Source organism: Hyperolius riggenbachi, chromosome 2 (assembly GCF_040937935.1).
Source record: "Hyperolius riggenbachi isolate aHypRig1 chromosome 2, aHypRig1.pri, whole genome shotgun sequence".
NCBI lineage: Eukaryota > Metazoa > Chordata > Amphibia > Anura > Hyperoliidae > Hyperolius > Hyperolius riggenbachi.
The window spans coordinates 223,653,167-223,678,951 of record NC_090647.1 but is presented as its reverse complement, the minus strand read 5'-3'; positions in this window follow the sequence as shown (position 1 = coordinate 223,678,951).

Below are 25,785 nucleotides of genomic sequence, written 5' to 3'. Positions count from 1 at the left end.
TAAAATGTTACCACATATTTCTTTTGTAGCTTTGCTAAGATTTTCCCAAGTTTGATCATAGTTCTGAAAATTACTTTTTTATGTTGGATTGAGTTTGTCCCTACCCATGTTTTATGTGACGAGCGCCCAAACTTTAAGACACACCAAAATGTATTCTACAACTCTTCACAGTTAAAATGATACTATACATGCCTCATTTAGTAACAAACTGGTGGTGCAGTCTCCACAACTACACTGGACAATTATATTCGTCCAGTTAGGTTTTTAAGGCCCCGTTCAGACTATACGCGCTGCCGTGCGCATTTTGGCAGCGCGTATAGTGTGCGACACGCAAGAACGGTGGAAGGGCATAGACAGCCCTTCTACCGTTCCCATCATATGCGCTGCGTGGCAGCGCGATTGCGCTATCGCGTACTGCACGCATTTTTGTGAATCGCAGCGCAGATCCCATTCATTGTAATGAATGGGATCTGCAGCGCAGCGCATAGGAGCGCAGATGGTGTGCGATTGGACACATTGCGTTCCGATCGCACAGCCATCTGCGCTAAATTATGTGAACGAGGCCTTAGTGGTTAAACAATGTATAACATCAAATTAACATTCTGTTTTAGCAACCATTAGACTAAAATAGCCACCCAGGTAAGAGCCACAAAGATTACCTTTAAAATATCTTAGGACTACCATAGGGAACCCTACACCCTACCTTCTTCAGTTCTCCTGCGTAAAGACACAAAAGGCAAATATGTATATATATATATATATATATATATATATTTTTTTTTTTATTGAATATAGGGTTCTGCGTTGGTTGATGGAAAAAAGTCCAGGGAGCAGTCTCTTCAGCTGGACTTACGTCTTAGAAGCCTGTAGGCACAGAGGTTCTGTCGCCCTAAACTTCGCTCTCTGCTGAACCTGCAAATCCTAATGTGAATGATGGTTTACCTGCTAAACCGCACTGCAGATGTGCTGCTACCTGTCTGCTCTAACCCCCCCTTCCTGTCATGTACACACTTGCCCATCCAGCTTTCTACGTTAAGGGGGCAGTGACATCCCGCAGCCCCAGGATGGTGAGCACAGGTTCACAAAACTGTGACAGCCACTTCTAAGATCACTGACCCTCTAGGTCTTAGACTATAGACTGACTATGGTAGGGATTAGATTGTAAGCTTCTTTGAGGGACAGTTAATGACATGGATATGGACTCTGTAAAGAGATGCAGAAGATGTCAGATCTGATCAATGGCCACTTCATCAGATGAGGAAAGTCCCAGCTTCTGGGAAAACTCCTCAGCTAACCCACTAGATGCAAATTGATGGCAAAGATATTTTTGGCAAAGATTATTTTTTTGTACCTTCTATAAATATCTCCACCTTCAGCACCAGCAGTCACGGACCACACCACATCTCTTTATCACCTTGAGAGTTCCTACAGCCTTTCAGCAGATTTTCATAGACCTTGAACGCTCACAGCGGTTAAGACGTTATTTTATCAAACAGAAATACAAGATGCATATCCTCAGCATTATTTGTTAGTTCAGCAAAACAAGAAATATGAATATAATTGCAGGTCTTGGTGTTACATTGCAATCATAAGTCAGCACTAGGCAACTGACCTAGGTTCAGCATTAGTTAGGCTATGTGAAGCAGAGAACCTACAGCAATATTAGGTAAGTTAAGAAAGAGAGCAAAAGGTACTCCAGAAACTATGTGGTTCTGTTATATACAAAGAAACCTCCACTTTAGCAAGGGTTACTTTGTATTGTCACACTGTGGGTGTGTCGTGGGTGGGTTGTGCATGTCAATCACATTAGGAGCTTTCTATTGGCTTCCATGAGCATGTGATTGACAGGACACACTGCATAGCTGTAAATGTTCCTAGCCATATGTTCTCTGCGATTTTGTTTGTACTTTGTAGGCCCAGGCCAGACAGTAAGTCTGCCCAGGGAGTGAGATAAAGGCACAGTTGACCTTTACTACAAAGCACAATGTTTAGAAGTTCATTGAAATCATCAGTTATGTTTCTCTTGAATGTCTTAAGGGGGAACTCTGAATACTGTCTTCTTGCTGAAACAGTGGTTCTCTCAATAAATGAGGGATATGTACATTGCAAGAACCTGACCACTTCTTACAAGATACTCAGTGCACGTGCCTTTTGGGTTACAGTCTGAACTGAAACTACTGCTCCAACCTACTTTGTCCTCATTATAATGCCAATGGTGAGAACATGCCCTGTAGTCCAAAGTATTGCCCTGATGCACACCTACCGTTCAACCTTGGTTAGCAGGAAAATAATTTCCTCGGTAGAGGCCCTCACAATATGGTGTAATGTGGACCATCAGGGCTGCATGCCAGTGTGGTATGTTTATAAAAACAATGAGGACATAAATCAATGCCTCCTTTAATGTCATGATTGTGCAGTTACCTCAGACATTTGTTTTGATTTGTCTTCATATTTGTATGTTATGTGGCAAGTTATAATTTTCAGAAAGTGTCATCACATGGTTTTGTACGTTTTTATGTCTTTGAATAGATGAAGTGTAAATTTAGGTCTGGCCAGGTGCCTGGATGTTTGAGTAATGAGTTAGAACATATGTGAGACATAAAAGACAGGATCATTATTGTCTGCCTTTCATCCCCAAGTCATAGTCACGCATATCCGGTAAATATGGGATATAACTGAAAAGCCTTGATGATACAAGGACTTTTGTAATGTACTTGTTAGCTAGATATACAGTCCAGTCATAGGATGTACAGTGGCTTACAAAAGTATTCGGCCCCCTTGAAGTTTTCCACATTTTGTCACATTACTGCCACAAACATGAATCAATTTTATTGGAATTCCACATGAAAGACCAATACAAAGTGGTGTACACGTGAGAAGTGGAACGAAAATCATACATGATTCCAAACATTTTTTACAAATCAATAACTGCAAAGTGGGGTGTGCGTAATTATTCAGCCCCCTGAGTCAACACTTTGGAGAACCACCTTTTGCTGCAATTACAGCTGCCAGTCTTTTAGGGTATGTCTCTACTAGCTTTGCACATCTAGAGACTGAAATCCTTGCCCATTCTTCTTTGCAAAAGAGCTCCAGCTCAGTCAGATTAGATGGACAGCGTTTGTGAACAGCAGTTTTCAGATCTTGCCACAGATTCTCGATTGGATTTAGATCTGGACTTTGACTGGGCCATTCTAACACATGGATATGTTTTGTTTTAAACCATTCCATTGTTGCCCTGGCATTATGTTTAGGGTCATTGTCCTGCTGGAAGGTGAACCTCCGCCCCAGTCTCAAGCCTTTTGCAGACTCCAAGAGGTTTTCTCCAAGATTGCCCTGTATTTGGCTCCATCCATCTTCCCATCAACTCCGACCAGCTTCCCTGTCCCTGCTGAAGAGAAGCACCCCCCGAGCAAGATGCTGCTACCGCCATATTTGACAGTGGAGATGGTGCATTCTGAGTGATGTGCAGTGTTCGTTTTCCGCCACACATAGCGTTTTGCATTTTGCCCAAAAAGTTCCATTTTGGTCTCATCTGACCAGAGCACCTTCTTCCACATGTTTGCTGTGTCCCACACATGGCTTCTGGGAAACTGCAAACGGGACTTCTTATGCTTTTCTGTTAACAATGGCTTTCTTCTTGCCACTCTTCCATGAAGGCCAACTTTGTGCAGTGCATGACGATGTCCTATGAACAGATTCCCCCACCTGAGTTGTAGATCTCTGCAGCTCGTCCAGAGTCACCACGGGCCTCTTGACTGCATTTCTGATCAGCGCTCTCCTTGTTCGGCCTGTGAGTTTAGGTGGATGGCCTTGTCTTGGTAGGTTTACAGTTGTATCATACTCCTTCCATTTCTGAATGATCGCTTGAACAGTGCTCCGTTGGATGTTCAAGGCTTTGGAAATCTTTTTGTAGCCTAAGCTTGCTTTAAATTTCTCAATAACTTTATTTCTGACCTGTCTGGTGTGTTCTTTGGACTTCATGGTGTTGTTGCTCCCAATATTCTCTTAGACAACCTCTGAGGCCGTCACAGTGCACCTGTATTTGTACTGACATTAGATTACACACAGGTGCACTCTATTTAGTCATTAGCACTCATCAGGCAATGTCTATGGGCAACTGACTGCACTCAGACCAAAGGGAGCTGAATAATTATGGCACCCCATAAAAATGTTGGGAATCATGTATGATTTTCGTTCCACTCCTCACGTGCGCACCACTTTGTATTGGTCTTTCACGTAGAATTCCAATAAAATTGATTCATGTTTGTGGCAGTAATATGACAAAGTGTGGAAAACTTCAAGGGAGCCGAATACTTTTGCAAGCGTGTGTGTGTGTGTGTGCGTGCGTACGTGTGGTTTTTTTTTTATTTGTCACTTCCTTCTTCCTGACGGACTACTGCTGCACCTCAATGCTACCCACCGCTCCTTTGCTAGGCACCCCATCAGTTTACATACCCTGGCAGAATTTATGATTACTTGTACATTTTCCATAGAATATGAATGATAACACAAAAACTCTTCTTCACTCATAGTTAGTGATTGGCTAAAGCCATTTACAAGTGAAGTTCGAAAAATGAATATTGTGCAAAAGTTAATTTATTTCAGTAATTCAACTTAAAAGGTGAAACTAATATATGAAATAGACTGCATGCAAAGCAAGATATTTCATACCTTTATTTGTTGTAATTTTTGATGATGATGGGTTACAGCTTATGAAAATCCCAAAATCAAAATCTCAGAAAATTAGAATATTATATGAAATCAATAAAACAAAGATTTTAAATTGAAAAAAAAAGTCAGGCCTTTGAAAAATATAATCATGCATATGTACTTAGTACTTAGTTTGGGGCCTTTGCATCAATTACTGCCTCAATGCGGCGTGGCATGGATGCTATCAGCCTGTGGCACTGCTGAGGTGTTAGGGAAGACCAGGATGCTTCAATAGCGGCCTTCAGCTCTTCTGGAGTTCCAGTGTGTAAGACTATCCCACAAAAGCCTATTCTACTATGGCAGTTTATCCAAGGATGTGGTGATGGTTGAGGATTGCAGTGACTAGCAACCCCTTGTGGCTTTTTCACCATATCACTGAGCCACAATAATATCTGGAGGAACCTCTGCAAAAAAACAAGGTGGGAGGGGGGATTTTAATTCCATTATCACATAACATGCAACACCTCTGGAATTTTCAGGGGGTCAACCACTGCCAGCTTTGGTTTTAGGAGGCAGCCAGATTGTAAAATCCAGGATGCTTCTTCTCACCAGACACATCAGCTGCAATACCACCTAATGGTGCTGGTGCTGCAACCTGAAGTACAAGATCACTAGTTGTGAGGCTCAATAGCAGCCTGAACTGGAATAGAGGAGACGGCAGTGGAGGGAAGCAGGGCAAGACTCTTTGACACACAACACCCCTGCCCAGGGTGACACCATCCCAAGTACCATGTGGGCTGTCCCAATAGACTGTGAAGATTAAATATCCCCCCTCCCCATGTCTACTGGCCCAGGCACTCTTTAGGTGCACTCTGCCACCAGCAGCATGTTCCAGTAACTGGACAGCAAGCTCAATCATGTGGTGATGTCAGATAGAGACTACTGTCCTGGTAAACTAATGGCTGGAAATCTGGTGTTGTAATGTTTAGCAGCTCATCGCCTGGCATGTGGGGACAGTCTTCACCATCTACTACCTAATGTGCTGTTAGGCCAGTTGTCAAATTACTCTGCTTCATTTAATGTTCTCACATGACATGCTGCAGCTCAACACAATAGCCCATTGGCTGGCTGTGAGTTTGTGACAAACAAACTGCTCACCCTCAGCCACTCCAATCCTCCTCAGTCAGGACAGCAGTGCCACCTCAAATGAAACACTGCTGTGCAAATCAAATGAAACACTGCTGCTCTCTTGCCTCCCCCTCCTCACTTACTGTCAGACTCCTCACACAGCACAACAAGCTGCTTTTCCCTAATGATGACATCTTCACCTTGCTCTCCTCTCGTTTCTCCTCCTACTTTGACCGCAATGTGTTAGGGTAAACACAGTAATAACATGCTGCCCCTGTAATCTCTGCGCCTGATGAAAATGTTTCACCTTGCTTCATGAGAGACTCGGCCCTGCATGCATTCTAACTTGTTTCACAGTGCTTCTCTTCAAGTGCATGGTACAGTATCTGCATAGGTAAGTATAACTGTCTTCTTGCTGTGGGTGTAACAATACAGAGTGAGCAACCATTAAAGTTATTAAGAAATGCCAGGAGTTCGTGTAGTGGTACTGGTAAACCCTGTAGTAAACCCACTGGAAAGTAGAGAAAAGCCTTCTTGAACAGAAGGTACTGTAATTGCAGGTCATCACTTCCAGCTGTATCCAAGGAGGAAGACCAGTGTATTTGTTTCAGAGGAGCATTCTAGTACTGGGCACAGAACAATGAGATAAGTTTCTTTGTAAGCTAACATAGTCAGGGAACACATACAGAATGCTGAAGCGATGATAATTTAATTTACAGTAGGGTTATTTTGTCAGAAAATAGCATTGTTGCTAAGACAACAAACAAGACATCCAAAAATAACCAGACACAGTAATGACTTCATTATGTTGTCTTTGTGTGAATTATATGCTGCATCTCATGTTTACCTCAGTGGAAAGTCTGATCCTAGAAAATACATTAGATTGTAATTGCAGAATAAGCCCATAAAATTAGATACCTATACTGGTTCTTAAAGCCGGCTATTCCGTTGTAGCTTATTTCTTCTCTAACTTATCTAGTATTTGCTTTTCCATTAGATGGGTAGTATTGCTGAGATCAGTGCAGTTCACATGCAAAACCACAAAACCTTGTTTATGATCATTGTGAAACCAAAGACATGGAAGTTTAACAGTGTAACAATTCAGAGGGAAACAAGAAATACATTTTAGTGATAGTTTAGGTCAGAAATAAATAGCTACAAAATCTGAGATTCTATTAGATTTTGGCAGGACTGCTCTTAATGCTCATTGAAAAGGGAAGAATTATAGAATTTATTAAGACAAAAAAGAAAATCCAAAGAAATTATGAACAAGTCATGTGATCCACTCTTTACACTGTAGTTTGTATATTATACATAAGCTATACCAAATCATATCCATCCAGCTCTGAGGCTTCAGTGTAGAATCCATTACTGAGGCCAAGGACCCCCGGGCCCCTTTCCTTTCTTCCCAGTATAGGCAGTCAGATGTCAACCCCAGTATAGGTAGTAAGGCATTAACCCCAATGTAGGTAGCCAGAGGAGTCCCCTGTAATTGGTAGCCAGAGAGGAGCCCCTCAGTCAGTAGTATAGGTAGACAGATGTGAATCCCAGTATAGGTTATAAGATTTAGCCCGCCAGCATAGGTAGCCAAATGTGACCTCCAGTATAGGTAGTCGGAGAAGTCCCCAGTATTAGGTAGCCTTAAAGAGCCCTTCCAGTTTAAGTAGCCAAATGTGACCCCAGTATAAGTCGTCAGAGAAGTCCCCAGTATTAGGTAGCCTTAAAGAGCCCTTCCAGTTTAAGTAGCCAAATGTGACCCCAGTATAATGTAGCTAAATGTGACCTCCAGTATAGGTAGTCAGAGAAGTCCCCGGTATTAGGTAGTAGCCACAGAGAGCCCTTCCTGTATAAGTAGCCAAATGTGACCCCCAGTATAGGTAGTGAAAAGAGCCTCTGGTATTAGGTAATCAGAGGTAATCAGATGTAGCAGACTCCCCCTCCCCCCCAGTATAAATAGCCAGATGTGACTCCCAGAAGAGGTAGCCAGAGTAGTCTCCAGAATAAAGTAGCCATAAAGGGCCCCCAGTATAGGTGGCCAGATGTGACCCCCAGAATAGGTAGCCAGAGGAGCCCCCAACATAAGAATAGTCAGATGTAGCCTCCCTTTTCCCCAGGATAGGCAGCCAGAGCCCCCATCATACAGAGTAGCAAGCAAAGTGGAGGAGTGAAGTGACTTACCTCTCTAGGATCCAGTGCTGGACTCCATGTCTGTAGCAGTATTTGTCATGACATAAACTGCCGGTGCAGCCAAGCAGCTTGAGTGGATTGAGTGCCTCCATTGCTGGTTACTAGTCTAGAGGTGGACACAGACAGCTACAAAAACATTACACAAAATATAAAATCAGGCTGGTTAGCTGATAAATGATCCTTCTCACTTTCACATTGTGTTTTTTTTTTTATTAGCCTACTTTTGCTATGAGAAAGGTCTTATGAGTAATCAGACATTAGTTTTATTTAACTTTCATCTGTTATGCCTTTTGACTTGAGACTTTCTACTTTCAAAAAAGAAATAAAACTACATCAGCTTAGAAATAATGTCCTGTTGATCATGAAGACACAGGGCCTAACTGTGAAAAAGAATTTTTAACAGTGATCCCAATACCTGCACATATTGGCCTTAATTCACTAAGCTTTATCAAACACTTTAGCAAACATTTGATAATTTACCTCATGGGTAAAATCTAATTTTGAATTCACTAAGGTGTTATAGATTTATTGAACATTTTATCGGTAAAACATTTGATAAGCATATAACAACTTAGTGAATTCAAGATTAGATTTTACCCATGAGGTAAATTATCAAACGTTTGATAAAGTGTTTGATAAAGCTCCGTGAATCAAGTCCATTGTATGTGAAGGTCAGCAATAAGTAATATCATTGGAAGTTTTTGTAATTTCTATCACACAGCCTCTCCCTCTTGGGAGGCCATGGGAAGCTTGTCAGTACACAGAATTGTCACTTGTCATACAGGGCGTCATCCAGCAGGCACTTCAACTACTCCAGCGACTAAAGGTGTTAATAGCGAGCGCACTTCATGTCACAATGACATCCATGCAGAGCTGCTGATAAATGCTGACAGGCGCTGCTTATTTATAGTACCTCTGAGACTTTCTTTTACAAAACCCTTTTGTATGTTTTAAGGGGAAAAAAAGTGGTTCTTGCTTATTGTAATTTTAAAGAAATTTTAAAAATGTAAAAGATTATTTTATCTACTAGATTATTATTTTTATCAACTATTTTTGTGTATCTATAAGGTTCAAAACTTTAAAGGGAACCTGTACTGATTAAAATTATTTAAAATAAACACATGAGGTAACTTCAAATGAACATTACTTAGTTACCTTGCCATCAGTTCCTCTCAGAAGCTCACCATTTTCTTCTGACAATGATCCCTTCCAGTTCTGACAACATTTTGTCAGAACTGAAATATATCAGTTGCTGTCAGTTATATATCAGTAGCTGTCAGTTACAGCTGAGAGGAGAACTGATGTGTCCATGTTTCCCTATGGCTCAAGTGGGCAATGTTACAGTTTAACAGTGTGCTGACCAGAAAGCTGTTATGGTGTAATGGCCATTTTCAAAATGGAGGACGGAGAATTCCATTGATGACAGTGGACAAACAGGACGCAGGAGAGGAAAAAGAGATTGAGGAGTAGACTACACAGGAGGTACGTATGACTTGTGTATGTTTATTTTGACTTTTAATTTTCAGTTCAGGTTTTTTTTAACATTAAACATTTAATTGTGAATGCAGGCATGCAGCCATGACACTTCCGGGTAGCCCAACTCTATCTGCTTATCTGAAGGCGCTATGAAATTGTACAGAAGGACATCTGTAGCTGGATGTAAATATGCACAGCTATATCTGGATTTATTGAAATACAGTCACAGCCACTCTGAGCAACCTGTGTATTGACAATGACAGCAAGTGATTCAGATTGGTTGATGTGAAATATTGCAACTTATCCTCTCACGTATAAAATGTTTTTGGGTTTTTTTGGTGTTACTTATGAACTTGTGCCATGGCCCTATAGCAGTGTTTGCCTCACCAGGGTCTTGCAATCTGTGAGAGTGTGTCAAACCTTCAGTCAGCAGTGAAGACACCAGTGTGCTACTGATGTTGTGCAGTACATGTCCCCTCTCTGCTCTCACTCACTGCCCGCTTCAAAGATTTCAGTATGGTGATGAAGTGACGCTGAAGAATTCTCAGAACAGGTCCACCATTGTCAGTTAACCACTCTGGGATGATGCTGTGTTCAGTGCTGATGCCATACAAGAAATAACTTTCAAGAATTTAAAAGGAAAATGCCAAGAGCAGATGTGTGGCTCTAAAACTGTCAACAGCGACCTTTCCTCCTCTCTCAGTGGTCCCTGACTGATGGGATTTATAACCACATATGAAATAACCTTGCATACAAGGGCAGACAGCTGGACTGACAGACCATAATCCTCAATAGCAAAAAGTAGTTTTTTCTAAAGCACACTACTATTTTCAGGGGGCACAGTTGCTGGTTGCTATGTAAACATATTTATGTGTTGAATTACCATTAAAAGGTCTACTCCTTTCCCTCTCTCTCTCTCCCTCTATCTATCTAGCTATCTAATCTTACTATCATTACTCGCTAGCAACATGCAAAGTGCCTAGCAGTAGTCTAGGTGCTGCACATAAACCGTAAATCTATCACACTTCTGCATGCTGGCTCTTACTATGATTTTACTTGTTCTTCCTGTCCATAAGTGCCAGCAGTGTCATGGAGGGCATGCGATGAAAAAGGGGTCTGGCAGTTTGGGTACCAGTGCTAATATTACCGATATTCTACTATTGGGTGCTGGCTAATACCGATATTAGAATATTGGCAATTTTATTGATAGTCTGCTATTGTTTTGCCTAATCTGTCTCTAACACTAATCCTCCCCTCTACCTACTCCTAACACTAACCTACCACTATCTAAGCCTAACACTAATCCCCCTTACCTACTCCTAACCCTAGCCTGCTGACTACCTGCGTCTAACACTAACCCCCCTGCCTAGCCTAGCGCCACCGTTGGGGTTTGTTATCATATTATTAAGTCCCCCCCACTGCTCTTTGTTCCTCTGATGCTATTGTGTCCTGGCTTGTACTGTAACACTATTAGGACTCAGGTCTGGACATGAAGTTATGCGTTATGCGTTTTTATTTATTAAAGGGAAAGCCTTTTATTACTCTGATGCTATCTGTACCGTCTCTCACTATTTTTTGTTTCCTTGCACTCAGCTTTTCCCTCCAGTGCCCACATCATACACTAGGTGCTGCTATAACTGCGATTCACATTGCAGGCTATGCAACACCCAAATCACTAGTTATACAGAGGCCCCCAAATTAACTTCTACACGGACAAGACTGCAAGAGACTGAGGTTACGGCATCTGATAATAAATCAATCTCCCTGGTGTCTCCATGGCAGCATACTACTGGGTATTACTCCGCCCCTAAACTAAACAGGACAAGTTTAACTCTATAAAAGACCCAAACGGCCCACGATATTCTTATTCTTGTCCTTGCCTCCAGCAGGACAGGTTGATTACTGTATATGAAACAAAAGAACCCATTACCCTTGCCTCAAATGGAGAACCTGCTATCTCAAGGGGGGTTGGTACATCCCAATCTAAAACGTCTCAACCTGATGGCCTGGAAGAGAGAAAGAACGATTGTTAGCAGCGGGATACTTGTAAGAGTTTGTTATGATTCTACTTAAATCCAGGAAGCCTAATACTTCAGCAACCTATCAAGAACTTGGAAAACATTTGCTGAGTTTGGAGCAGAGCAAGACTTTTCTACTTCGAAAAATGTTCCACTGCACAGTTATCTTTTCTTCAGAAAAGTCATAAAATGGGATTGGCATTCTCTACATTAAAATCTAAAGTGTCTGCCATTTTATCAATCTCAGGAACTTTGTGGTTCAAAGATGCCCTTATAAAGCAATTCTTTGAAGCAGCAATGAAAATTCACTTAAGGTGGCCACTAACGGTCCAATTTCTAGCGAAAAATCGTTCGAGCGATCAGAAATTCTGATCGGACGAAAAATCGTTCACTACACCATCAACTAACCAATCATTACTTCCTATCTATCACGACCAACAAGAAAATCCAAATTTTGGTTCGACGAAAATTCAATCGGACGATTGTTTTTATAATCGTTCATTATAGATTGTGCCCATCATCTGAGATTATTTACAACCAATCCGATCAGAATTTATGATCGCTCTAATGATTTTTCGCTAGAAATTGGACCATTAGTGGCCAGCTTTAGAGTAAACCAAGCTTTCCTAAATGGGATTTGCCAATTGTCTTAAAGTATTTGTCGAGTTCTCCCTTTGACCGAAATGAGTCATGTTCAATTATTGGTGTAATTGCCTTCTAAAAACAGAAGGAAATTTGCAATAATTCAGTTATAAATGAACATTTGTGGTTACCCACAATGCACACCTACTAAATATGCAAATTATCCCTTTCCGCCCTTGTTAAGCCAAGCAAGCATCCAGAACCGCTGGTGTATAGCAAGCCTATAGCTTTAAGTTTTACACAGCCATACCAAACCCACATGTAGACAGCCTGTTTCGGACTTTTGGTCCTCATCAGTACATGGCAGGGATTGATAAGGCTGTATGAAATATGGCTTGGTCGAGTACAACAAAGTAACCAAGCAGCTCAGGGTGACCCAAACTACTAGGAATGTATAGGGGGATGAAAGGAACCAAAAAGCCCTCCTACTAAAAAAGCAAAGCTTGGTGTAATTGCCTTCTTAAAACAGAAGGAAATTTGCAATAATTCAGTTATAAATGAACATTTGTGGTTACCCACAATGCATGTTCAATTATCAATCTGACTATAAAGACGCAGGGTGTCGGAGTTGCAGGCCTTGGGTTGTGCCGATCCGTTCATAGTCTTCTTTGAGGATAGAGTCTGCCTTCACCCGGTTCAAGCCTTTCTACCAAAGGTGACATTGTCCTTCCATTTTAATTCCGAATGGGTGTTGCCATAATTCAAAATGCAAGAAGATCCTAGCAAAAGTCATCCATTGGACTTGCCTTCAGTTATTAAAGTGTATTTGGAAAAGACTAGATCTTTCAGAGACTCTGACCGGTTGCTTGTTATTCCTGCAGGTTACAGACAGGGAAAACCAGCTACAGCACAATCAATTGCAAACTGGTTTGTGAAGCTGATAAAGTCAACTTACAAAGCAAAAGGACTTGATTGTCCTCAAGAAGTTTCAGCTCATTTGACAAGAGGATTTCCATCCTGGGCTGTAGCAGGAAGAGTTACCCTTCAAGAGGGTGTAAAGCACACGGCACATGTGACTGGCAAGGAAGTGGAGAGCTGTCGTGGATCCGAGGCAAAACCTGTTGGAGCGGTCATCTGGGGACCGCATCTATTTGTGCAAAATGCCTGTTTTATACTTTTTGTGTGTTTTTAAGTTGCAGTTACTCTTCACTCTGGTTGTGAGCTGTGAGGACCCAGGAACCGGCTGGTAGTTTTTTAATCCCCAACACTGTCCGGCCTCTTGCAAATTACATACGATTCCGATTTTCTATACCTTCTGATTATAAGACGTAGCAGCATGCAGTTTACTTTTTTTAAACTGGAATCAAGAATTGGAGGGTCTGATTTAACAGAGTGGAAGACTGTGATGACAATGAGCTGTTTTGAGTGACAGCCTGTGACAAAGGTTTGGAACGCTCCTGGCCAATTTCGTGAGACAGTTAAACTCCCTTATTTCTAAAGACTAAAGAGTGCGGTCTATTTTTATCATTTTTACATTTTGCACGGTACACACTGTTGTGCTAAGAATGTGAACCACGTCTTTCTTCATTTAGGTGGACTATTTATCCTAAAGTGCATACTATTTTAATTGTGTTAGCCATTTGATTTTATTGCACCAACTTTTTGTACACCTATGCTGATAAGAGATTGCCCTCTGTATTAGCATGAACATTAAGGGATATTTTTCAACTGCGCCTCATACTGACCCAACATAACACTTTATTTACATGCATTTGTATTGATACGGTGCTATGGCATCCTGTGGACCAGTCTTGATGTTTTTTGCAAACCAAATTGGCATCACTATACCTTTCATTATTGGGACTTAGATGCCAGGTGGCCATGTCTTGGTTTTAACCGTTTTTTATTGTTGTTGGCCAATAAAGTACAATCAGTTAAAGAGTGTCCATTTCCTGACAGTGAAAAGGGTAAATTTCTTGTTTTACAGAACCCCCCATATCGTGTACCATGTGGGCTGGTATAGGCTAGTATGACGAAACCACACGCGGTTGGCTCCGCCATCCTGATTATACCAGCTTGCATGTGGGACAAGGGGTTAATAAAAGCTTTTGGGGCAAGGGCTACATCTTTTATTTTATTGTTTTTCTTTTACTTTTAACATAAAAAAAGCTGGCAACAGGTGAGTGATGGAGACTTGTTATCTGTTTCAAGCAAGAGAAAAGTTCTCACTCATTTCCCTTCATGTTTGCTGGAAGCATGTTTCCTGTGAGCATGATAACTGGAGCTGCATAGGGAAAAATAAATCGTTGCAGAGAAAACTATTAAGTGGGTGTTTTCCCTCCCTGCTGGGTGTAAACTCAAAATGCATCAGGTGATGGTCATATTGCCTGAACTCACCAGCACTTAAAGCTTCTGTCATTGCATGTGGCCCAAGCTTGGTTTCAGTTTTATGCCATTGGTTAACAGAGTGTTAGAAACTGTAATGTTACAGAGAATATTAAATGTTACATAATTAGGGATGCTTGGACACAACAGGCAGGGATTTATTTCAAGAAGCAACTCGTGACATAAATGAATACACAGTGTAACGATCGGTGAAGCACAGAGAGGTCTGATTACCGGTGACCTGCAGCGTCACGGGGAATACAGACGTATACCAGATTATATGTGATCTGCAGTATCACCGATAATCCAATATACTGGCTAACCTCTGTTCACCTGAGTAGAGTGTAGTGTTTGGTGTAACAGTAACACAAAAATGCCGAGGCCTGGGTGCAGCAAGGAGAACTGCACGGATTCCTTCCGCAGACCTGAGCTCTCCAAGACGGGAGGAGTCAGACTGACAGTAGGAAGGAAAGTCCGAGAGTGACACTCAGGAAGAAGTGTCACTAACAGGACTGGGAACCGCCTCCAATCGTGAGGTCGGTTCTCGAGGTCGGACAAGCCAGGTCGTACACACACGGACAGATAAAGTACAAATACAGTAGGCAAAGGCGGAGTCAACGTACAGGCAGGGTTCGGCAACGGGGTATCAGATATATCGGGGTACAAAATCAGGAGGCAGAAACAGAGTCTAGGAACGAGCCGAGGTTCGGCAACAGTGTATCAGAAATATCGAGGTACAAGGTCAGAGTTCAGGCGGATAGTCGAGGCAGGCAAAAGTCATAACAAATAATCACAATCAAACTAGTACTTTAGCTATCAAAATCTATCTAAGTGTAGGATTACAGCTCCTGCTGGTCCCGGCACACTTGAGGATCTGACTACGGATCTGGGTGCTGCCACATGTGTGATCGCAACGCCAGACGAAGCAAGAGTGAACAGCCGGCAGTATATATGCACCTAAGCATCCCCTGCACCTCCCAGATTGCTGGACCAATGGGGAGCGGAGTAAAGAGTCAGCTGACCTGCCTGATCAGCTGACTCTCTCCCGGGTGACATAAGGCCTGCTTGAGTGCGCGCGCGCGCGTCACTCTAAACTCTGTGGGACTACGGGTCCCAGCCACCGCAGCCCCGCTCAGCGGTGTCTCTGCTGCGGGGACATGTGCGCGAACCGCCGCGTCCAACGCGGCGGTTTCGCCGCGTTGCCCCACCTGCTGCATGGAGGCAGCCGCCTCATGATGTGAAGAGGCGGCTGCCTCTCCGTGTGATGCGGAAAGAGCCGCCCACCGCTGGCTCATGGCGGCGGCTCTTCCGCGATTCCTCACAGTACCCCCCCCCCCCCGAGGAGTGGACTCCGGACAGCTCCTTCTAGGCTTCTCTGGATGTGAAGCGTGAAATTCCCTTACTAACTCATCCGCATGCATGCGGTTCCCAGGTACCCATTGCCTCTCCTCAATGCCGTACCCCTTCCAATGTACGAGATACTGTACCGAGTTCTGTACAGTACGTGAGTCTATGATCTTCTCCACCTCATACTCGGGTTGGGCATTGACTAACACCGGAGGAGGAGGAGTGGGACCCACCTGGGCTGCGGGTTTGAGAAGTGATACGTGGAAAGACCTCACTCCACGCATGCTGGCGGGAAGATCCACGGTATACGTGACATCGTTGATCTTCCTAGTAACTGGGAATGGACCCACGAACCTGGGACCAAGTTTGTCAGAGGGTTGTTTCAGGGTCAGGTGACGAGATGACACCCAAACCAAATCTCCTGGTTGAAATCTCCACTCTACCGAGCGTCTCTTATCAGCCTGACCTTTCTGACTCTGAAATGCTTTAACGAGATTATTCTTAATGGTCCACCACCTGTCTCTAAATGACCTTTGCCAGGCCTCCAAAGCTGGGAACGGAGTGGATGCAACTGGCAAAGGAGAGAATTTAGGCAATTTACCTGTCACAATCTGAAATGGACAGAAACCTGAGGAAGAGCTCTTCAAGTTATTGTGGGCAAACTCTGCATAAGGAATATATTTAACCCAATCGCTCTGTGTCTCGGCAACATAGCACCTCAAAAATTGCTCTAAGGATTGGTTGACCCTCTCCGTCTGGCCGTTTGTCTGCGGGTGGTACCCCGAGGAAAATGACAATTTCATGCCCATTAGGTGACAAAATGCCTTCCAAAACTTCGAAACAAACTGGACTCCCCGATCGGATACTATGTTTTCTAGAATGCCATGCAGTCTGAAAACATGGATGATAAATAAATCGGCCAGTTCCTGGGCCGAGGGGAGTCCTTTCAGAGGCACGAAGTGGGCCATCTTACTAAAACGGTCAACCACCACCCAAATAACTGACATGCCCTCAGATCTCGGAAGCTCTCCCACAAAGTCCATGGACAAATGGGTCCATGGCTCACTCGGGGTGGGCAAAGGCTGTAAAGTACCTACAGGTGCCAGGCGGGAGGGCTTGCTTTTTGCGCACACCGCACATTCCCTGACAAACTCCTTACAGTCGGCGGCCAGCGAAGGCCACCATACACATCTGGCCACGAGATCTTGCGTTCTAGACGCTCCCGGATGTCCTGCATTCTTATGGGAATGAACCATCTCCAAGATCTGAAAACGGAGTGGTAACGGAACAAATAACACCCCGTCTGGTTTCCCTTCTGGGATATCCTGCTGAAAAGGACTCAAAGTCTCTTTCCAGTCCTCCCAAGTCTCGGTGGCGGCTAACACCATACTTCGTGGGACAATGGTCTCGGAAACAGAGGGCTGTGCTGTCTCCAGCTCAAAACACCTAGAAAGTGCGTCCGCCTTGGTATTCTTACTACCTGGCGTGTATGTGATCAAAAATGTAAATCTCGAAAAAAATAGCGACCACCGAGCCTGTCTCGGGCTTAACCTTTTAGCCCCCTCGATGTATTCTAGGTTTTTGTGGTCGGTATAAACCGTGATCGTGTGCTCGGCTCCCTCTAGCCAATGACGCCATTCTTCAAAGGCCAATTTGATGGCTAGGAGCTCCCTGTTGCCTATGTCGTAGTTTCTCTCTGCCGGAGAGAACCTTCGAGAAAAATAGGCACACGGGTGTAGTCTACCCTGAAGACCAGAACGCTGGGACAGCACAGCCCCCACCCCGATCTCCGAGGCGTCTACCTCAACAATAAACGGAAAGGAAGTGTCCACATGTCTGAGTATGGGGGCTGAGCAGAACAACCCCTTTAACTTAGAAAAAGCCTGTAAGGCCTCGGGAGACCAATGAGTGGTGTCTGCCCCTTTTTTAGTAAGGCTAGTGAGAGGGGCGACAACTGTGGAGTACCCCTTTATAAACCTTCTATAATAATTCGCAAACCCCAAGAACCGTTGCAATGATTTTAACCCCACCGGCTGTGGCCATTCTAGGACCGCGGAAACCTTGGCAGGGTCCATAGACAGACCTGAGGTGGAGATTATATACCCCAAAAAAGCCACCGACGTGACCTCAAAAATACATTTCTCGAGTTTGGCGTATAACCGATTCTGCCTCAGTTTGTCTAACACCATCCTGACATGGGTTCTGTGTTCCGGGAGGTTGTTAGAAAAAATGAGAATGTCGTCAAGATAGACTAGGACGAACTTTCCCAAGACCTCCCGAAAAACCTCATTGATGAGTTCCTGGAAGACGGCCGGGGCATTGCACAAGCCGAAAGGCATCACCCTATACTCGTAGTGCCCATCAGGGGTATTGAAGGCCGTCTTCCATTCATCGCCCCTCCTTATACGCACCAGGTTGTATGCCCCCCGTAAATCCAATTTTGAAAATATCCTAGCCTCAGTGACTTGTGTGAATAAATCGTCTATAAGTGGTAGCGGGTAACGATTCTTCACCGTGATTTTATTGAGGCCACGATAATCAATGCAAGGCCGTAAACCCCCGTCTTTCTTTTTAACAAAAAAGAAGCCTGCCCCAGCGGGTGACCGGGATGGCCTAATAAAGCCCTTTGCTAAGTTCTCACGGATGTACTCCTGCATAGCAAGTTTCTCGGGACCAGATAAATTATATAAATGGCCTCGAGGAGGCATACAACCAGAACGAAGGTCAATGGGACAGTCAAATGGGCGATGCGGGGGTAATTTATCCGCGGCCTTGGGACAAAACACATCGGCATAATCCGAATACTGTTCCGGTATACCCTCCACCTGTACCTTAGTTAAACCCAATGTTAGTCTCCCCAAACACTGCTGGAAACAATGAGGTGACCAGGCTGTCAACTGTCCTGTGGCCCAGTCTATCTGCGGGGAGTGGACTTGCAACCAAGGCATGCCTAGGATTATAGTGGAGGTGGACATGTGTAAAACAAAAAATTGTAACTGCTCCTCGTGCAATACCCCTATGGTGAGCTTCACAACCGGAGTCTGTGACAGAGGACAATTCCGCTGCAAAGGGGAATCGTCAACAGCCGTAACCTGAATGGGGGGTCTCACGGGAGTGAGTAGTAGACCCAACTCCTGAGCAAACTCAAAATTCATAAAGTTAGCCGCTGAGCCGGAGTCAATGAAAGCTTCAGTGGCAACAGACCTATCATCCCATGTGACAGTACAAGGGAGAAGCAATTTTTTCTCTTTAAGGGGTGAAGTTTGTGTGCCTAGGGTGTCACCCCCCACTACTCCTAGGCAGACCCGTTTCCCGCCCTGTTGGGGCAATTTCGCACCCTATGCCCTGCCTCTGCACAGTATAGGCACAGTTGTTCCGTCATTCTCCTCCTCCGCTCCACCTGGGTCAGTTTTGATCGACCAATTTGCATTGGCTCTGGTGGAGGCAAGGCCGGAGAGGACGAGACAGACGGAGTTGCGGTTACTGGGGATGCTACAGCTGGTACAGCGTACGAAGTCACCCTGACCCGGTGACTACTCCTAGCCTGCCTCTGATGGCGTAGCCTGCGATCTACGCGAATGGCTGATGAAATGGCCTCGTCAACTGTCTTGGGCTCGGGTACGGTCAACATAAGATCGGAAACCTCTTCCGACAACCCAGACAAGAAATAGTCCATGAGGGCAAAATTATCAAATCTCGAGGTGACTGACCACCTACGGAACTCTGCCGCATAATCCTCGACTGACCCTCTGCCTTGCCGTAAGAGTTTGATCTTCCGCTCTGAGGATGCCGCAAGATCAGGGTCGTCGTAGATTATAGCCATGGCCTTAAAAAATTCCTCTACTGAGGTCAAGGCAGTATCGGTAGCGGGCAGGTTGTATGCCCAAGACTGGGAATCTCCAGTCAATAAAGTTTTAATGAAAATGACCCGTTGGGTCTCAGTCCCCGAGGATCGGGGTCTTAACTCGAAATATGACAACACTCTACTCCTGAAATTCCGGAAGTCAGACTTGTGGCCAGAAAACTTATCAGGGACAGGCATACGTATGTCCTCACTGTGAGGGGATCGCACTGAATCAACTGATGTCTGGAGGGTTCTCACAGAGCCTGTTAAGGCATCAATTAAGGCTTTGTGCTGGCCTAGTGACTGATGAATGCTATCCACCGAAGTGGCAAGCACAGTCAGAGGATCAGTGCGTTCCATCGGTATTTTGGTCTGGCGTTCTGTAACGATCGGTGAAGCACAGAGAGGTCTGATTACCGGTGACCTGCAGCGTCACGGGGAATACAGACGTATACCAGATTATATGTGATCTGCAGTATCACCGATAATCCAATATACTGGCTAACCTCTGTTCACCTGAGTAGAGTGTAGTGTTTGGTGTAACAGTAACACAAAAATGCCGAGGCCTGGGTGCAGCAAGGAGAACTGCACGGATTCCTTCCGCAGACCTGAGCTCTCCAAGACGGGAGGAGTCAGACTGACAGTAGGAAGGAAAGTCCGAGAGTGACACTCAGGAAGAAGTGTCACTAACAGGACTGGGAACCGCCTCCAATCGTGAGGTCGGTTCTCGAGGTCGGACAAGCCAGGTCGTACACACACGGTCAGATAAAGTACAAATACAGTAGGCAAAGGCGGAGTCAAAGTACAGGCAGGGTTCGGCAACGGGGTATCAGATATATCGGGGTACAAAATCAGGAGGCAGAAACAGAGTCTAGGAACGAGCCGAGGTTCGGCAACAGTGTATCAGAAATATCGAGGTACAAGGTCAGAGTTCAGGCGGATAGTCGAGGCAGGCAAAAGTCATAACAAATAATCACAATCAAACTAGTACTTTAGCTATCAAAATCTATCTAAGTGTAGGATTACAGCTCCTGCTGGTCCCGGCACACTTGAGGATCTGACTACGGATCTGGGTGCTCCCACATGTGTGATCGCAACGCCAGACGAAGCAAGAGTGAACAGCCGGCAGTATATATGCACCTAAGCATCCCCTGCACCTCCCAGATTGCTGGACCAATGGGGAGCGGAGTAAAGAGTCAGCTGACCTGCCTGATCAGCTGACTCTCTCCCGGGTGACATAAGGCCTGCTTGAGTGCGCGCGCGCGCGCGTCACTCTAAACTCTGTGGGACTACGGGTCCCAGCCACCGCAGCCCCGCTCAGCGGTGTCTCTGCTGCGGGGACATGTGCGCGAACCGCCGCGTCCAACGCGGCGGTTTCGCCGCGTTGCCCCACCTGCGGCATGGAGGCAGCCGCCTCATGATGTGAAGAGGCGGCTGCCTCTCCGTGTGATGCGGAAAGAGCCGCCCGCCGCTGGCTCATGGCGGCGGCTCTTCCGCGATTCCTCACACACAGACATTGTGACATCTTATATAACCTCCTGTGGAGATAACTGCATTTCTACCAAAATGTGGGTCAAACACAACAGCAGCCTTGGTTCATATCATAAATTTATCTAGAGAAAAAATAGACAACTAGTGGAGGCACGTACTGCTCAAAAAGGCTAAACAATCTAAAATTGAAGATCAAAATAACCAAAGGTTATTGATATATATGGTAAAATAAATGAGGGTGCTTCATCTCCGGTTCCCTTTACAGAGGAACTTTATTACATATAACTTAAAGGGATACTGTAGGGAGGTCGGGGGGAAATGAGTTGAACTTACCCGGGGCTTCTAATGGTCCCCCGCAGGCATCCTGTGCCCGCGCAGCCGCTCACCGATGCTCCGGCCCCGCCTCCGGTTCACTTCTGTAATTTCTGACTTTAAAGTCAGAAAACCCCTGTGCCTGAGTTGCCATGTCCTCGCTTCCCCTGATGTCACCAGGAGCGTACTGCGCAGGCACAGACCATACTGGGCTTGTCCTATACACTCCTGGTGACATCAGCGGGAACGAGGACACGGCAACGCAGGCGCAGGGGTTTTCTGACTTTAAAGTCGGAAATTCCAGAAGTGAGCCAGAGGCGGGGCCGGAGCATCGGTGAGTGGCTGCGCGGGCACAGGATGTCTGCGGGGGACCATTACAAGCCACGGGTAAGTTCAACTCATTTTCCCCCGACCCCCCTACAGTATTCCTTTAATGACTAAAACTGATTATCTTACAGTGTTGATCTATACATTTTTTTAGCCAGTGTTTGCCCACTGTTATATCTTAACTCATCCTAATTTACATACTTAAATGTATAAGTGCTGTCAGAGCTGCGGGGGCAGGTTGTGAGTTTTTACAAGAATTTTTACAATATTGTCCTCGGAGCTTTTAAGCCTAGAAACTGCTCTGCCAATATAAAGCAATATATAAATACAAGAAGTGTTTCTGATGCTGGAACCAAGATGTCTAAGGTAAAATTTGGCATCTTGAATAATGCTTTATGTTCTACTATATGTTGTTTACTGGGGTTCCAAAATGACAGGCTACCTATTTACCAGTGTGCTGTATAAAAACTGTGAGATGAGCATCCCTGAAGACTCTCTGTCATGCTGCAGAGGGTGACCGGGACTAGAAGGGGCTGGGAAGGTGAGTACCAGGTTTTATTCCCACAGGATATAGTGCAAATTTTGCCTGGATTGTGAGCTTTAAAGTCCTAGTTTAGTTTTTAAAGGGAACCCAAAGTGTTTATCCTGCTAATCCTCTGCCTTTAGGGCTAGTTGACAGTGCTTAGTTGCATTGCAGAATAATTCTGCATTACAGCTCACTGCCCATACAATTCTATGGGGCTGTTCACAGTACAGTGTTGTAACGGACTGGCTGCATGTCAGAGTTTCTTCTGTTTTTGCTATACATCTGCTTGCTTTATACATATACACTGCACATTTAATCAGACTTATAACTGCATTATGTGCCTCTTTTGTGCATTAAAACATTTTTCATAGCTGTTATAAGATTGCTACCAAGACATACAGTAGCGTGGAAGGAATAAAATATGAAGTGGTAATGAGAGATGAAGTAGTGATTGTGCCCAGCAGAGCGGTGAAAGGGGAAAGCAGGCAGTGAAGCGAGCAGTGAAGGAGAAGAATAAGGTTGTGTGAAAACACAAGGAGAGGCTACAGTCTGAGGAGAGCTATAGAGCAAGCTGAAGAATGCACACTTTTCTCCAGTCAGAAGCATTTAATAGAGGTCTGTATTGATGGATGGAGTACAGGCAACAACATCAGCATTTATCATTGTGCATAAGCTACATAGGCTAATGTTCTAATGCACAAAGGGGCATACTGTGTACTGACACTCACTCCATGTGCACCCCATGCTGCTGTTACAACACACATCATGTATTTATAAATCATTGTAAAATCATACCTGGGAACTAGTGGTGAACAAAAAAATCATACTTAACCAAGGTGCTTCCTCCTTGATCCATGCACAAATAATTGGTGCAGGTGAGTGACTGATACAATGGAAGCCAAAAGATCACTATAACAGGCAGATCAAAGCAAATACAGATGATAGCTTCCATAATCCTATCACTTTAGGATTCCTTTGACTCTTAACCAAGCTGGCGTGCTTGCAGGGCCTGCTGTTTAAATGGAACTCCATCTCTATAAAGAAATAAGCATTCTCTTAAGCTCAGCTGTGCACATTGCTAGAATTGAAGATATTATTTCAACATACCTCGTTTTTCTGCAACAATTCCACAGTGATCCTAATAGTGACTATCAGAATGTGATTGTCAGAGCTGCTCAGTTAGTGCAGCTGTGGAAAATAAGTAACAATTGCTCCTGCTTTGTGCAGCTGTTACTAGTACAGAATGCAGGAAAATCCCTGGTCTGTATTGCAAACAGAATACAGACTCCTGGCTTCACAAGAAGAACAATTTGTGTTTTTGGTCAAGTTTAGAAATCTATGACTGGCTATAAAGTGAATTGGAAGTATGATTTTACTATCATTAAATTAAAACAAAACAAAAATATGCTAAATTTTGCATGTGGGAAAAAAAGCTGACAGCAGTTTGCTTTTTTTTCAAGACACCCTTTGTCCTGAATTACATTGAGCAACTGTGGAAACTGTGAAAAAATTGCATGTAAAAATAAACTTGCGGAAAATGCAAATAAATAGTGGAAAAGGGGCCAAAAACAAATTACGTACCAGAACGAAATTTGTACATCATCAGTACACAATTTCAATGTCGTTGTTTTCTGAAATCCTTGTTAAAACTTGCAGTGGGTGATTCATCAGTATGTTTAATGTATCATTATCTTTTAATAAGTGTTCCTTTCTGGCCAGGACAGAACAACATCGCATCACAGCATATGTAGCTCTTTATCATGCAAACAGCGCATCACCATTGGAATTTGGCAATCTCCCAGCACAGCCCCTGTTTGTTGATCACTTCCAGGAGGCTCTTTCATGGAAAATATTTATAGGCTGCAGGGGAACACACAGCATATTATTATCCTATATAATGATTTGGCACTGAGATCTCCCATAACTTCTATATGTAGACCTGAATAAACAGATCAGATACAGCATTGTAGCAGAATGCAAACGTTTTTACTATTGTCTTTATATGCTTTGCGTTTAAGTGTGATTAAGTAAACAGCACAGTAGTTATCAGCATTCTTGTTTTACAGATCTGGGGTCTTGTGAAGAAAGCTGTTTGCATGGAGTTTGTATGTTTTCTCAGCATTTATATGGGTTTACTTTGGATGATGTGGATTATTCCTACAAACTATAACTAATAGGAAACACATTTGTGTCCCAACTGCAGGGCCACCATCAGGGGGGTGGGGGGCACAGCTGGTATTCCAATACCAGCTACAAGTGTAACATTTTATGAATTCTGAAGAAAGTCCTGCTCCTTTTCATATACATACTTCATTGAGGTATTAGACTGTGACCTACTTTTTATAATTACTTATGTGAATTTACAAGTACTTTACAATCATGGCACTGTCTCTTAGAGGTGCTCACAGTCTAAACATTATCACTGTCTAATGTCCCTACCATAGTCAAAGGCCAATTCTGAGGGGAAACGAATACATTTATGATGAGGAGAAAATCATAGCGTCTGGCGTAAACCCAAGGAAGCAAGGTAAGAACATACAAACGTCATGCATATACTGTTCTGGCATTTCAACACTGTGAAGATAAAGTGCTATCTGCCATTCTACTATCCTGTACTAATACGGAGGCAAGGGCCAAAGTCAATTTGTCTAAGTAATCTGTATAGTGTGAAATACGGTAAATAACAATACACTATATCTGTAATGCTGCTTTGTTACCTGAGTGTGCACAGTACCTAGTTTAAAATTTAAAATCAGAACTTTCCACCTGTGTTACACATAACTATTTCAAGGCAACCACCAAGGGCCATGCTTTCATAGAGGCAAACTGGGATACTGCCGGCAGCATGCAGAGTAATGGAGGAGTGCACCGGCTAAACAGGTGAGTCCCTCTGCAGCAAATACTCTGCACGGGGCCCCGGGGACAACTACGGTATTCACTTGCTTGTTGACCGGGGAGGGATCATATTACAATCAAGGGATGTTGAATTACAAATTAGAAAAAAAAAAAAATTTTAAAATGTAATTTATAAAAGTGTTTCATCATGGTTACAACATAACAATTTTTAGAAATAGTTAAGAACTATCAATGTATACCTACACTCATTTCACTTGAAGGGGGCAAATATCTGGGCCTCCATGATTGAAGAGAGATTATAGATTCAATCATAAGTCACCCCTAAGGGCAGTGTGTTGGGCATCTGCTCTTAGTTGCATTAAAATGTTAAAATGTAAATTAATGCATGTAGTGGGATTGATCCTTAAATAATACAAGTGCACATAATCCACATTAAATGTGAAGGGAGATCCAGGATGTTGTGTAAAATAATAAGTAAATGCTTTGGAAACAAGCAGTGATGGCAGCTTGCATCTTATGTACACATAATGAACTTGGGGAGTTAGGCACATGACCTTCAGTTTGAAAATGGCCTAGGCCAGATGGGGCAAGGCCACAAAGGCCCAGGACTTGGGTGGCAAGAAGGCTGAGGAGGTTTTGCAGAGGTGGCAGAGGAG